We start from the raw sequence: 15,936 nt of genomic DNA, 5'->3' as shown, positions 1-15,936 counted from the left end.
GGGAGAGTACCTTTTATTATGTTTTATGATAGGTCTTAATGATTAAGAATCATATCTCAATTGATCCTCTAAGTGAGTCTTAGTGCAATTGTATGTATGAGAAGAGGAATCAAGAATTGAAGAAATGGTTAAATCAAGAAGTCAATCATACTTCGTTCCAAAACCAAGTCTTAGAGTTAAGATTGTGACATTGAGTGACAAGTCTTAAGAAGGTTTATAACATTCATCAAATGTGGAAAGTTGTGATGTCTTGGATAAGACAAAGACCAACTAGGACCAATTTTGTGAAGTGTTTTGTCTTGATAAAAGCTACACTAACTCTTGAATATTTGTTTGTCGAGAAATGTTTATTGACAAGAGAATCTTATATGTCAAGGAGTCAGTGGGAGTCTTAATAGTCTTGAAAGGCTTCAATAACTAATCAAGAATAAACCTTATCAATCATCACTAGCACACGACTTGAGGTTTACAACCTATCGTGTTGACACTATCTTATTTCTGTGCCGTTCCAATTGAGTTAATTATGCATGTGAGTTCTATGAGTTCTCATTTGAATGCATAAAAGGCAAGGACCTTGATCAATGAAAAGTACATTGATAAGAAAGGATGAGCTGGTTAACTACTTGGAAGACATGGTGGGTACTCGTGTTACCATAAGGCAAGAAATCAAGATTAAGAAAGTTCGGTCCATATGAGTTTGGATTTGTCGCAAACTTTGGTTTTGGGCAAATTCGCATGGATAGGAACACATACACCATTAAAATCTAAGTGTCATAAGATTCCCTCCTTCATGAAAATGACTGTGGGGAAATGCTTTCACTAAGAGACATTTTGAGAAGATAGTGATTGTGAAATTGTATTCTCGAATTTGATTATGGTTACGGTATCCCTTTTCCATAATTCAAATTGTGAGATTTGGCAATTAGTCTGAATTGCTTAGACACACATATGAGCTATCTAAGGCAAAGGTGTATAAGTTTAAGAAGCTTAGATAAAGGATTATCATGTCAAATCTAGTGGGAGCATAAGTGTTATGCTTATTTGATAATAATCGTCATGATAGTGGGAGCATAAATGTAGTGCTTGTATGATTATTAAAACAAGTATTGCAAGTTAGCAATATTAGTTATAGAAAACAAGAGTTATACTTTGCAAAGTCGTAAGGGTTGAATATTTGTTTTGCTATAATTAAGGGAGAGAATATTATGCTTCATTTCTAATCTAAAGGCTTAGTTTGTGGAATGTTAATAAATTTAGTCAAGGAGACATAGTTTTATGGCATTGTTCGAATTGTAAGAACGTGGCACATTAAATATTATGGCAGAAGATTGATAAAGTATCATATCTTTATGTAAGACATTATGCATCGTATCCCACACGCTTCGAGTATTGGATTGATTGCTAGTGCTATTATATTTGACCATTCTAAAATTTTCTAAATGTCTAGCACATTTAGAGGGAAAAAGGACTAAAATCGATTTTGACTAAAATAATTAAATAACTATCAAAGGGGATCCAAAGCTCGCTGAGGATTGGTCGCTTGTAAGTAGTTGGAAGTATGGTATTCGATGGACCATATCGACATTATTATGAATAGATAAGATTATATTAAGAATAAGTTGTCGTATGGCAAAATATGGAAATGTTTCCATATTGGGAATTGGATATTGAGAATCTATGTCTGGATTAGAAACTTTTATGCAAGAAGGATGTTCAAAGGAATGTACTTTGAATGAGAGACATCATATCTGTAGAATTGCTTCTGATAGAGAATGGCCAAGTCTTGATGATTTTGAGCTATGAATTTACGAAAGGATCATTGCATAAAATGTTAGAATCTAGCATATTCTATAAGTGGCAAGAATTTGATATTCTTATACTTATGATAAGGATTGGGAGTTATGAAATGAGTATGATTGGAAATGTGTTCATTTGATCTATTTCACAAAGTAAGGACCGTAGGTAAACATTGTGTGCATGCTAAGAGCATGGGGAAATTGTTGTTATAATTCAAGTAAGAAGTTGATTACCCGAAACAACAAATAATAAGTAATCAATATGGTGATTAAATAAAATGTTTTATTTATACCCATAGTTTGGGGCCATATGGGATTAGTATTATTGTGTTTCACTTTGCATGTTTTAACTTCCTGAATAATTTAATTAGTTTAGAACAGTCAAATTATCCAAACAGGCCACAGTCGTTCATACATTGGAAGTAGGTATGAATGAAGACTGTCGTGAATTGGTGTGTGGATTGTCTAAAGAGTATTAGACATAAGCAAATGTTTGTTGCAACGTTCATGAGTGATTATGAATATGATTTGAGCATTGGATTAAACCCACGCTCACTTGGATCACTTCATGGATTTTATCACGAGTAATTGGTGAGACGCTAACATCTTATATTCTTGAAACCGAGATGTGTGAGTTGTATCTTGCGAGTCGGTTGCATATTGATGATATGTAAACGCACCAGTAACTTGGTGTTATAAAACATATTGTTGTGTGTGATTCGATGAGTGAGTGCAAGCAAGCATTGAATCAAAGTTTATCCGTTCCTTTTATCCAAAGTAGGATGAAAGCGATATCTTTGGGCCCCTCGATGATTTAGTGATGGCACCTAAGCACTTGGCCAACCCGGGACTAATTTGATGTGTTCAATTGTAGTCTGTTGTCAGTCATCATAAATCGGAAATCGGGAAACAACATATAGACTGAGAAAATGATTTGAATCCATGTCTCACGTCTATACAATATCTAGAATGGAGGAATATATGATCCCTTATCTAAAGGACGCGTATCTGATAAGATCAGAGTTGACAGCGGCTTTTGAAAGCTACAATTGCATATCAGGATTTGAAGTCATACGCATAATAGTTATTAGACTTATCCAAGTGGGAGACTGTTGGATTAGTGTCTAAGTCCATAACTATTTTGGTATGTACTTGACCCGATGGTGCATGGTCCTTTTGGGTTGCCTTCACCAAAGCCACCATATGGGAGTTTACGGCCGTAAACTCCATGTGGGCCGTAAACTCTCCCTTATATGGTGATATTTTAGCCATTTGTTCATTCCTTTCCTCCCCTTGGCCGAAATCCTCTCAAGTATCATCCCGATCTTCGTCCCCGATCTTCAAAACTCGTAAGTTTATTGTCCTAACTAGTTGATATCTTACATAAACTAGTGATCTTACATGATTTCATCCGTGAAATCATTCCATTTGTGTAGATCTTCAAGTTTCACCAAGAACACCAAGAACACACACTCGTGTTCTTGGCCAAAAACGACCATTCAAGCTCCTAGATCGTAAGTACTGTTGTTCTAACTCGTTGTACACTAGGTTTAACATGTTTAGGGCTTAGAAAACACAAAGAATCATGTGATCAAAGGAGTTTACGGCCAAGACATGTTCTTGGTCCATAAACCCCTTTTAGTGGGGCAAAATGCACCCTAACACCTTACCAAGCCTCGGAACTTAGTATAGAACATTACACCATTGAAATAGGGACTTCAAGACACGAAATGGTACTTCATACCATGAGTTTATGACCGTAAACTCATGGGCAAGTGGTCCCCAGGCCGCAAACTCAATATAAGGTCATTCTTGGACCTTAAACCCACCTAGCCTCTTGTTTAAGCCTTGGAACACTTAACCATATAAGACACCTTACCTTTAAGCCTCATTTGGTGACTCATTTGAGAGCTTATGGCCAGGAGTAAACTCCCATGGGCCGTAAACTCCAACAAGTATGGTCTATGGACCATAAACTCACTTACAATGTCTTGCACTCCTTTGTTGCAACCCAATGGCCTCCTAACACTTTGACCAAAGTGTTTTCCACACCTTAGAATGTTTATACTGTTGGATTAGTGTCTAAGTCCATAACTATTTTGGTCCTTTTGGGTTGCCTTCCCCAAAGCAACTTGATAGGATGAATTATGAAGAGAAAGGATTAATTATGATTTATTAATATATTATGAGAATAATATATTAAAGGAGAAATCATATTGTTTAATTAATATTAGTCAAGAATTAATTGATAATTAATTTTGTGGCTAAAAGAGATTAATTAAACTTAAGGGACTGGAACTTTAATTATAAGATAATTGCATTTGAGCTATGGATTACCTTGGAATAATAGGTTGGACGAATTCTATGGGGAAACCCATTGGAAATCGTCCAGGGGTTATTCTAAAAGGGTCCATGGGCTGCTTAGGGCTTAAGTAGTCAAATTAGGGTTTCCTAGTTGAAAACCCTAATAGCCTACATGTATATATAGTACCCTTAAGCCCCAAAAACGTGGAGAAGAGTTCCAATAGGGTTTCTGGACGTTTTGGGCAGCCTCCTCTCTCCTTATTCTTCATCCTCTTGCTCTTGGTGTTTGTGAGCCATTAGAGGAGTGATAATTGTGACTCTAAGCTTTCTAAAGTCATTACAAGGAGGATTTGAGATTGTTATTGCTACATAACAATCAAAGGTAATTCTCTAAACCCTAATTTCAGTTTATAATATGTTAGATCTAAGATTGTAAGTCTTGGATACATTGCATGTACAATAGAGAAACCTAGATCCAAGTATTTGGGTTTGCATGAGCACATAGGATGTTCTTATGGCTAAAACCCATCATATACTTGTCTAATTAGAGTTATAATCAATGATTATACATATACATATGTCTTTATATGTTATTAGGATCATTGTGTGTGTTTAAGTCTTCACTTGACACCAAACACTTGTCCGACACTTCCATCCGATCCGCTCACTGTAGGTGAGTTCATACCCCTTAATTAACCTTTTTAAATGTTTATAAATGCTTTATGGGGGGATACAAGTTGAATCATGCTGGTTACTATATCAATCACATGTGATTAATAACTAGCATGCAAATGGATTTACTATACGTTTAGTGATGAGATTAAAGTTTCTTTTAATCTATGAAGATCGATAAGATCTTGAACAAGTTATGAAAACAATGACGATATAAACACAGTAAAATTATAGAACAAGAATGAATCAAACGAGTCAAATGATTAAAACAAAATCCTCAGAAGAGCTCGATTAAGAACATCAACTGTAGAGGATTGGAAGGTTACAAGTATGATCAAAGAAACCTTTAGTCGTCTGGAAAATATCGTATTCTCAAATCTCTAAAACCTTAACCTAATATGCATGCAAGCATAAGCTTATATACAAAGCATAAAAGACACACGGTTGGACAGGCCCAAACCGTAGTACAAAACATTATAAACAAACGAGCCCAAAAGACGCAATCTTCTAAGCCCAACAATCTCCCCCTTTGCGTCAATTTAGGGCGAGATCTTCACTCTCTCTTCAAAGCAGATGGCTTCTTTACCGTTTGAAAAATTTTCGGTATCAAAGCCAGAATATGATGCCTGAAGGTAATATACCAACGAAGCATATCTGTAAAGTTCTTCTTATCTGCTGTTGTGTTCTGTTTGCATCGGTGAATGATATTGATGATGTGCTCCAGACACTCTGTAGAGAACAGATGCTTGTCTACCAATGCAAACAGAAACTTGTGCTTATCACCCCTTGTGAACATAACTGTCAGATTGGAAGAATCAATCTGCCCCAACTTCATTTTATGGACATCTCCGGTTTTGGAAGTGGGCTTGACAGTTGGTTTCTTGTTCATCACCTTTGCTATTTCCTGATCCATAGTGGCGAGCTCATGGACATAGGAAGCCAACATTCTTTTAAGATGAGAAAGAATTGGTTCATATTCTCTCTGGTTGGAGAGAAGAATGTTGTATAGCAAGATCCAATCGTGGGGGTTCAGACTGGGAAGATCTGCCAGAGAAATAAGATGTTCGGTGTTGGCAGTTTCTCTGTTGATTTTGAAATTGACGTTCACAAATTTCCCAGCCTGGGTTGGTTTCAGTACCTTGACTTTAATAATTTTCTGGGCACTCCATGTCAAGTACTGAGGTTGACCGAATTTCAGATAGAAATCGATAAGCTCCCTGTCAACCTTCGGGTTCGGATGAGGGACGTTTGCAGTGACATCAAAGCAGTGAAAAGTGGAGGATTTACGCGTAATGGGCATGTCGAACTGCGAGTCTCTAGAATTTTCACACTCAAAAGATGCAATCGGTTCCAACCAATAAATAGAAGGAAACTCAATTGCTTGAGTGATGAGTGTGTCTCTGTCCCAATCTGGGAACAGAGTCTTTTTAGCTTGAATAGCCTCCTCATCCTCCCGGATTTTCCTTTCTCTGGCTTCTGCCTCACGAGCTATTTTCAATGTTTCATCAAGCTCTCTGTCCCGTTTCTTGCGTTGAAGAGCTTCAGTAATGGTTTCATCTGATTCTGATTCGCTCTCAACTTGGACATGTTTACCAGAACCCGAAGCTACATTACCCTTCGGTTCTGTTTTGGACACACCTTCCTCTCCCCCTTGTCTCGGAAGAACAGGCTTCTCCGAGACACCCTTCATTTCACTTAGGATAGTGATTGCCGGAAGGAGTTTTGCCTGGAGATGCTGACGAATAGTGAGGGTTAGGAAGGGATCATGGGAGTCAAGAACACCTGTTAACAGATTTTTAACGTCACCAGCGCAACTTTGAAGAACTGCCCGTTGAGTTTGAAGCAAAGAGATTTCTTGTTGTGCCTGGGCCAGTTGAACCTTCTGTAAGTCAATAGTCGCCTGGTGCTTGATAACTTCTTCCTTCAGGGTGCTCTCGGCTGCCAGAGAGGCAAAACGTGAATCCAAAGATTTGAGAAGTGAAATGGATTCAGTTTTGAGGTCAGCACGCAGAGCCTCAAATTTCCTGGTTTCTCCCTGAAGGGTGGCTGTGAACGAGTCTATTGACGCTTGAAATTTGGAAGCATTAGAGTCAGCATGAGCCTTGAGAGAATCAAGAAAGATCTGAGTTGTATGAACAACCTCAGAAACTTCCTTAGTGGCTTTGGAGCAGGAGGCCGCTGAATTCTCTACGGCATCAGTAGAACGATCCAAGGCTTCGGTGTAAGTCTGGATCGCTGACTCAATAAAAGCCTTCAGCACAGCACCCCCATAGGCTTTACTGTCAGCCAGCAGACTGTCGAGTTTGGCGTGAATCTCTTGAAGTTGCTGACTTGACACAGGGGTATCTGCATCGGTGTCGGTAGGGATTCGGTAAGGGCTGTAATAGATGGAATCAAATTCTTCATCATCACCCCCTAAGGTAGCACCGGAGTTGGAAGATGGAGAAGGGGAGGATTGAAGATTGATGACCGGGGTTTCAACCACAGAAGCACCCCCCGTATCAGATACGTTGACCGGTACTGGTGGTTGGGTTGTGGTGATGGTGACAGATTCTGTGATAATAGGTTTGGAGATAGAAGATGAAGGTTGAGAAACGGTGAAGGGAATAGTAGTTTCGGTTGAGGTTTGGGGAATTGATGTTGGAACAGAACTTGAGATGTTCTGTTTGGGTGATTGGGTTGGGGTTGGAAATTTTGGGGAAGTAGGAGGAGAAGGTGATTTGGTAATTTGGGGAGATTTAGGTGGGGTGGGTGAGTTAGGAATGTGAGGAGAGACTGGTGAGGATGGATTTTGTGGAGACAAAACGGGTGTAGTTTCGGGTTGAGGATCAACGGCTTCTGTTTCGGATGGTGCATTCTGTGCGGATTTAGAAGAAGGAGATCCTTTGGCTCTTTTAGCCATCTTCTTGACCTTTTTCGTGCTGGGCTGAGAAGGTGCCTCTGCCTCGGATTTGCGTTTGGAGGACCTTCTCTTTTTCTCCTTTTGGGGTGCGGGTTCCTTCATCTTAGCCTTCTCCTTTTTGCTCACTCTTTTGCCCCGGTTAGCAGGCTGATCCAGAGCTTCAAGAGCAGCACGTTGTTCCTCGGAAAGAACCCTAGGAGGCAGGGGGTTCTTGAGCTGTAGTCCGCCATGATCTTGCTGTGAGGCGTGATGCATCTGTACATGGACTCAGGGATTAGTCCATAGTGTAGGAACTTACTTGGATCTGAGAGAATGATTTTCTTGGTGTGATATGTGGCAATTGAAGCCGTAAGAACATTCTTCATGACAGGGATGTCAAGAGAATCAATGGCTCTCCTGGTGATGAGGGTCCAAAACCTGGCGCATGAAATCTCTGAGTGCCTGGCGGTAGTGTTGAGACTCTGAACCACTTGAGACCAGAGAATCGACCCATAGTCAAGATTAATGCCGTTATAAAGACCGTACAACATTGTAAGAAACCCTTTGCTGGTGGTGTCGGAACCACCACATCGCTCCGCTAAACCCTTAATTAAAAGGGTAAGCAATCCATTCCACTGAGATGGAAGACATGATTTCTTGACTTTGGCAATAGATGTTAGAACATCTGTATACCCCATCTCATACATCATCGTAAAGATCTGGGCGGTGGTGATGAAGTCTGGTGAGATGACAGAAGCGTCCACGGCAAGCCCTAGAAGAGAGCAAAACCGTGTTCAATTGTAAGAAAAGAAGAAGAAGCAGATTGATCGTGAGCGGAAGAAGAAGTCGCCATTGTTGAGTTTTTGGAAGAAGATGAACAGTGGTAACTTTTTCAGAGAGATAATGCTTTGAGAGGTAACGGCCAAAGAACACGATCACTTCTTATTTATACCGTTCTCAGGAGAGAAAATCGTGATGATGAGGAACCCAAAACGTCGCCTGTAAAAGCGCGATTAGAAGTTATGGTGTATTCAATGAATACGTCAGCCACGTGGGTGTGAAACGAATCCTTTGCACGCGCCCAAATATTTTTCGTACCGTTTGAAATTCCTTGTGCCCTTGTTTGGTTACAACTGAAACTTAGAACCATGTGCCAAACAACAATTAGAATGTTGGAAAAAAAATCCGTGCATAAGAGTGTGAAAGACAAGGAAATAAATCAAATGTGTTTGGAAGTGCGTGTTGTCTAGATAAAAGACAGAAGGCATAAGATTCCGGGCAAGAATCGCTTCCTTCAGAGCCAAGAGAGACCTGAAGTGTTTGTGTGGTTTCCCGAGAAATACGATCAGTTGTCTTTAGAGAAACAATGAAAGGCATCTTTTGTTGATGGCTAAGGGGTGGCTGAACTCAAACCGAACATTAAGTCTTGACATAAAACTAAGTGTTGGTAGAGTTACCTGTGAGACCGATGTGATCTGTTGAACAAGTAGGTGTGAAGTATTTCATGATGGGAATGATATAGACTGAAATCTCAAAATAAATTAAACTGGACCTTTTTGGGAAGAAATGTCTTAGGACGAGACAGTTTCATAAAAGATCACTCATAAAAAAAGATTTCCAAGTAAAAGCTTGAGTTAATTACTCATCGTCAATTCATTTTAGGTGTTGGATTTTGGGTTTCACTCAGAACGTGGTAATCAAATCTAAGATCATGAACTCAGATGTTGTGCAACCATAAGCCTCAGTGGTAAAGACCGAGAGCATCAAGGGTTACTTTGGGAGCGAATGTAAATGAAGAAGTTGAAGAGATGGTTAAGAGACCGAACGTACCTTCTGCTACAGAAATGGGACAAAGCAGAGCAACTCATGTTTCAGATGAGTAAAAGAAGGTAGCTCTAGACCTAATATGAGAGAATAGCCTGATTGGGAAGAAACGATAGGTATTGATCGAATCATTAAGGCATGCTCGAGGTCATAGAGGCTTGAGACAACATACAACAGCATGCTTCTAGGGACATCTAATTAGTCTGATAAAAGAAAAACATACTTGGATGAACATTACATAAGGAGATGCTTGTATCCACTTGAGCAAGAAGTACATATACTAGAAATATAAAATATTTTTGAAATTTTGAAATTTACTTAGAGATAAATAAATACTGAAAGACAAAATATTTTTGTTAATTTTTAATTTTCTGAAAAAGAAATAAAAACAGAAAGATAAAATATTTTTGTTAAATTTGAATTTTCTGAAAAAGAAATAAAAAATATTGTAGAGGCAGAGAGAGACCGAGCGGTCTGGTTGTTTCGGTTCCGTTATGTTACTAGAGCAGAGAGTAACCGAGCGGTCTGGTTGATTCGGTTCCTTGATTTTACCAGAGCAGAGAGTAACCGAGCGGTCTGGTTGATTCGGTTCCTTGATTTTACCAGAGCAGAGAGCAACCGAGCGGTCTGGTTGATTCGGTTCCTTGATTTTACCAGAGCAGAGAGCAACAGAGCGTTCTGTTAGCTTCGGTTCCGTTAAAGCGCCAGAGCAGAAAGCAACAGAGCGTTCTGTTAGCTTCGGTTCCGTTAAAGCGCCAGAGCAGAAAGCAACAGAGCGTTCTGTTAGCTTCGGTTCCGGATTTTTTAAATAGAGACATGAGGATTTGGGACCGATTCTGCAACCATCATGCCTAAGCCTTGCAATATCTGATTGAATGATGCTTCAGGAAGAGCTTTTGTAAAGATGTCAGCCAGCTGATCAGTGGTTCTTACGAAGTGAACTTCGACATTTCCATCTTCCACATGATCTTTGATGAAGTGATACCTTAGTGCTATGTGTTTGGTTTTGGAGTGTTGCACTGGGTTATGACAGATCCTAATTGCACTTTCAGAGTCACAATATAGTGGGATCTTCTTCATATTGAGTCCATAGTCTCGAAGTTGACTTTGGATCCAAATCACTTGTGATGTGCATGATGCAGCTGCAATGTATTCTGCTTCGGCTGTGGATAGCGACACGCATGTCTATTTCTTGGATTGCCAGCTGACTAACTTCCCGTCAAGAAATTGACATCCACCAGTCGTGCTTTTTCGGTCGAGTCCACATCCTCCAAGGTCAGCATCAGAATAGGCTTGAACAAAGAAGCCTGAGTTGGATGGATACCATAGACCTAAGGAGGTGGTTCGCTTGAGATATCGTAGGATATTCTTCACTGCAAGCATGTGAGGTTCACGCGGGTTTGCCTGAAATCGAGCACAATAACACACAGAAAACATGATATCAGGTCTGCTAGCAGTTAGATATATTAACGAACCAATCATTTGACGATAGAGCGTGATATCAACAGCTGGTTTGTCTAGAGATGGGGTAAGCTTAGTGCCGAATGCCATTGGGACTTTGACTTTTGAGTCTCCCATCATACCGAACTTTGCTAAGAGAGTCTTCGTGTAATCTTCCTGATTAATAAAGATGCCTTCGGGTCCCTGTCTTATGTTTAAACCAAGGAAAAAGTTAATTGGACCCATTGAGCTCATTTCAAACTTAGTCTCCATTAGCTTTCTGAATTCAGCCGTTAAGCTTGGATTCGTGGAGCCAAAGATGATATCATCGACATAAATTTGAACTATCATAAGGTGGTTACCTTCCTTTTTGCGAAAGAAGGTTGGGTCAACCGAACCTTGTTTGAATTTAGACATCTTTAAAAATTTTGTAAGCGTTTCATACCATGCTCTCGGAGCTTGTTTAAGGCCGTACACAGCTTTATCCAGAATATAGAAATGATTTGGATGCTTTTCGTTCACGAATCCAGGAGGTTGCTCTACGTACACCGTCTCTTCAAGTTCTCCATTGAGAAATGCACACTTGACGTCCATTTGGAAAACTTCAAAGTTCTTGTGAGCAGCATAAGCCAGAAATATTCTAACAGATTCTAGCCGAGCTACTGGAGCGAAAGTCTCTTCGTAGTCTATCCCTTCCTCCTGACAATATCCCTTTACCACCAGACGAGCCTTGTTCCGTATAACATTACCTTCCTTGTCCATTTTGTTCCTAAAAACCCATTTGAGACCAACAACCAAAGCATCTGGAGGAGTTGGAATTAGGCGCCAGACTTTGTTCCTTTCAAATTTGTTCAACTCGTCTTGCATTGCTTGAACCCAATCAGAGTGATCGAGAGCAGTGTTAACTGTCTTTGGTTCAACTTTTGATACGAATGAATTGAACATGCAAAACTCTACCTTTGAAAATAAGGAAGTTTGTTTTGCTTTCAGTTGGGATCGGGTCAGAACCTTTTCAGATACATCCCCTACTACTTGAGAGACAGGATGATCTCTGGTCCATTTGATAAGAGGAGGGTAATTTGGATCAATGGTTGGGTCTAATTCAGCATTGATTATTTCGTCTAGCTCAGATTGGCTATCATAACCGAGTGTCACATCATCATGTTCTACCTCAGTTGGTGTACTTTGGAAGATATGAGGTTCGTGTGATTCTAGTGGGCCTGAGCTTGCTGGTGTTAAGACCTCTCCGGTTGAAGTTATGGAATTTGGCTCTCCCTGGACTTGAGCGTTTGGCTCCCCCTCGACTTGAGTACATGGCTCCCCCTCGACTTGAGCACTTTGCTCCCCCTCGATTTGAGCTTCGTTGGAAGGAGAGTCGTTACATATTGATTCTTCTTCATACATTCTCCTTGCAGCATCTTCAACAATCTGCTCCATGTGATCAACTTTGTTATCTGCTGCACCAGCTTCAGAAAGTGAAGCATTCTCTGGTTCGTCAAAGAGCTCCAGAAATGTCTCGAATAGATTAGCAACCGAGACTGTAACCATGCCATTTGGAGGAAAGATTTCCCCAGTGATATTTTCTTTAGCCTGCAGCTTCTTGACATAGTTGTCGTCAAAGGTCACATAATACGTCTCTTCAATTTTTCTTGAACGCTTGTTTAGGACCCTGTATGCCTTGGATGTGAGAGAGTAACCCAGAAATATTCCTTCGTCGGCTTTGACATCAAACTTGTTGCGGTGTTCTTTAGAGTTGAAGATGAAACACCTTGAGCTGAACACATGGAAAAATTTCACATTTGGCTTCCTATTGTTCAATATCTCATATGGGGTGAGTGCGAACCTTTTGTTGAGATATGACCTGTTCTGTGTAAAACAAGCAGCAAATATAGCATCAGCCCAAAAATAAAGAGGTAAAGAAGCGAAACTTAGCATAGTTCGGGCAGCTTCACACAAGGATCGGTTTCGTCTTTCGACTATTCCGTTCTGTTGTGGTGTGTAGGGAGGTGAGAAATTATGACTAATTCCCTTCTCTGCAAGAAACTCTTCAAACTCCCTGTTCTTGAATTCGAGACCATTGTCGCTTCTGATGTTGCGAACAACCTTCTTGAGCTGTACTTCAATTTGCTTAATAAACATTTTCAGCTTTTGAGTCGCTTCAGATTTGAGCTTTAGAAAGAACACCCATGTAAATCGAGAAAAGTCATCAACGATAACAAGAATGTACTTGCTACCACTGATGCTTTCGATAGATGAAGGACCACACAAATCAATATGAATTAATTCAAGTGGTTCAACAACTTTTGTGTTGATTATAGATGGATGACTTTGACGACTCTGCTTTCCCATTTCGCATGCAGCACATAGATGATCCCTGTCGAACTTGAGTAATGGAAGGCCCCTTACATGACCTCCTGTAACAAGACGATTGATATCTTTGAAGTTAAGATGAGATAATCTTCGGTGCCACAACCAGCTTTCGTCGGATTGCGCTTTTGACAATAAGCATACAGCTGGGTTTCCTTTGATGGGTTTCATGTTTAAGGGAAACATTTCACCCTTTCGCTCTGACTTGAGAATTATTTTATTTGACTTTTTCTCTATAATTTCTGAACCTTCATCATCGAATGAGACTTTGAGACCTGTACCTCCAACCAATTGAGATACACTAATGAGGTTGTGTTGGAGTCCTTCCACATAAGCCACCTTCCTTATAGAGAAGTCCCCATTGGTTATCATCCCGTATCCCTTTATGGTGCCGAAAGAATTGTTTCCGAACTTGACGTTGCCACCATTTGCAAGCGATCTGTACTCCCTAAGCTCCTCTTTCCTCCCTGTCATGTGACGTGAGCAGCCACTATCAATGTACCATTCTTCGTCGAACTGCTCGTCACTTATAACCTGCAAAATTTAGACAGATTTAGGAACCCAAAGTTTCTTGGGTCCACGTGAGCTTTGCATTGAAACAGGAGCACTGAGAGAGATATCAACAAGATAAGTTCTTTTTACGAGAGTTGTTTTATCTTTCCTTTTAATGGTGTAAACTTTTATTTTGTTAAGATTAGTAGAGTTAGTTTCGGTCTCTGGTGTGGATTATTGATCTTCTGCTTCCACTTTTGCTCAGTTGATGAATGAGATTTAGAACGAGATCGATATGAAACACAGGGTGAGGAAGAATTAGAAGAATTAGACTTAGAAGGAGACTCTAGGTGACCCTTTTGTTTTTGATCATTGGAGGGACCGACCTTAGAGTTTTGTACTCTTTTGTCTTCAGAACCGAACCTTTGCGTTCGGTTGGAGCTACCTTTGGAACCGAACCTTTGGTTCTGGTTGATATCCTTTTCGGAACCGAACTTCTGCTTTCGGTTGTTATCTTTTTGTGAACCGAACCTTGACTTTCGGTTGAAATCTTCTTGTGAACCGAACCTTGACTTTCGGTTTTTGGGACTTTCAAGCTTTTCTGCAGGAATGTTTTCATACTTTAGATTCTTGTCTTGATGAGTGAAGTATGCATTCTGGGAACGCCAGAATTGTTTCCTTTCAGAAAGGTTCTTCCTGTATCTATTATTCCTTTCTATCTTCCTATTCCGCATCTGAGAAGGTTGATGATGAACATTTGCTTTCGTTTTTGCTGACTCCTTGACCGGTTCCATTTGAACTGCGGTAGAATTACTTTGAGCTGAAGGAGCCGTAGGAATGTCTGCTTTTGGTGAGTGAACATTCTTCTGAGGAGTATCTTTTGTACCACTAGTGCTCGGCTCACTGAAGTTATTTGGCTTATTTAATGGTTCGGGTATGTATCTTCCTTTGCTCTTCCAGGAAGTTCTTTCAGATAAACCAATGGTTTCGTCTGCATTATCAATAGGAGCTTCCCAGAAGTAATCATCACAGCCATCAGCATTGTCTTCATTTACAATGGCTGCAAGTTTAGCTGTTTGATGTTCGGTTACTCCTGTTACCTTGTATACTTGATTTGGAGTAGTCCTGACCTTTTGATACACAACAGCTTTCTCAACTAATTTCGGGGACTTTTGATGGGACAACCGAGCGAACTCTACAGAATTTTCAGAAATCAGATTCTTGTGATTTTCTGGCTCGGTTTTAATAAATTCTGAGCAGTCAACCGTGTCCTCTACAGAAATTTCACTCATATTGTCGTCCTCGTTAAGCTCAGATGCATTTTCAACATCAATTTTGTTTTCTGAGCTTACATTGGCGTTTAAAGAGTCAAATTTTTGCATGGTTTCGGTTCTTAGTTTAAGTCTGTCATTTTCATCCAAAAGATTTTTAAGCATGAGCTTGTGGTCTTTAGATTTAATGAAGGACTCAATTTTGTCCAGTCCATACATATAGGTGGGATTTATGTCATCAGACGATATAACACTTTCACAATTATAGGCTTCGGCATCGATTTCATCTTCCTTAAATTCTAGGAAGGGCAAGATCATGCGGTGAATCCTTTGACCTATTTCACAATTCAAGTGAAGCTGAGTAATATTAGAATACAGACGTTTAGCAATTAAACAAAAAACATTTCGTTGTTTTAACAATTTCAAATTGTCTCTTTGCAAATCAATGTTTTCATCTTTAACTTTGACTAATTCTGATTCCTTCAACTCTATCCACATTCTCCACTCCTCACTCTTTGACGCTTCCCTGCTCAATTGATCAGTTAGGTTAGAATTTGTGACCCGAGTTTGAGTTAAGCTACTATCTAGATGAGATATTCTTGTATTGACACTTTTTAGTTCTTTCTCATAAGAGGATGATGGTACTTTACATGAAATAAAAACAGATTGTACCTTCTTTATCAGTTCATCCAGCTCATTGAACTGCTGGCTGAGTGGTTTGGCTGTGAAGCACATGTCCTCCTTTGCATTCTGTCCATCATTGCCTCCATCGGTGTTGTATCCCCTCAATTGAGATACGTCAGAAACCATAAGGCATTTACCACCACTGCCTTCTTCCTTAGACACGAACGCCTTTCCATGAGTAGGCTGCCTCACTTCCTCGTCTTCT

This window comes from Lactuca saligna, chromosome 9, assembly GCF_052625555.1.
Source record: "Lactuca saligna cultivar CGN05327 chromosome 9, ASM5262555v1, whole genome shotgun sequence".
In the NCBI taxonomy this organism is placed as follows: Eukaryota; Viridiplantae; Streptophyta; class Magnoliopsida; order Asterales; family Asteraceae; genus Lactuca; species Lactuca saligna.
Note: the sequence above shows the minus strand (reverse complement) of the source record.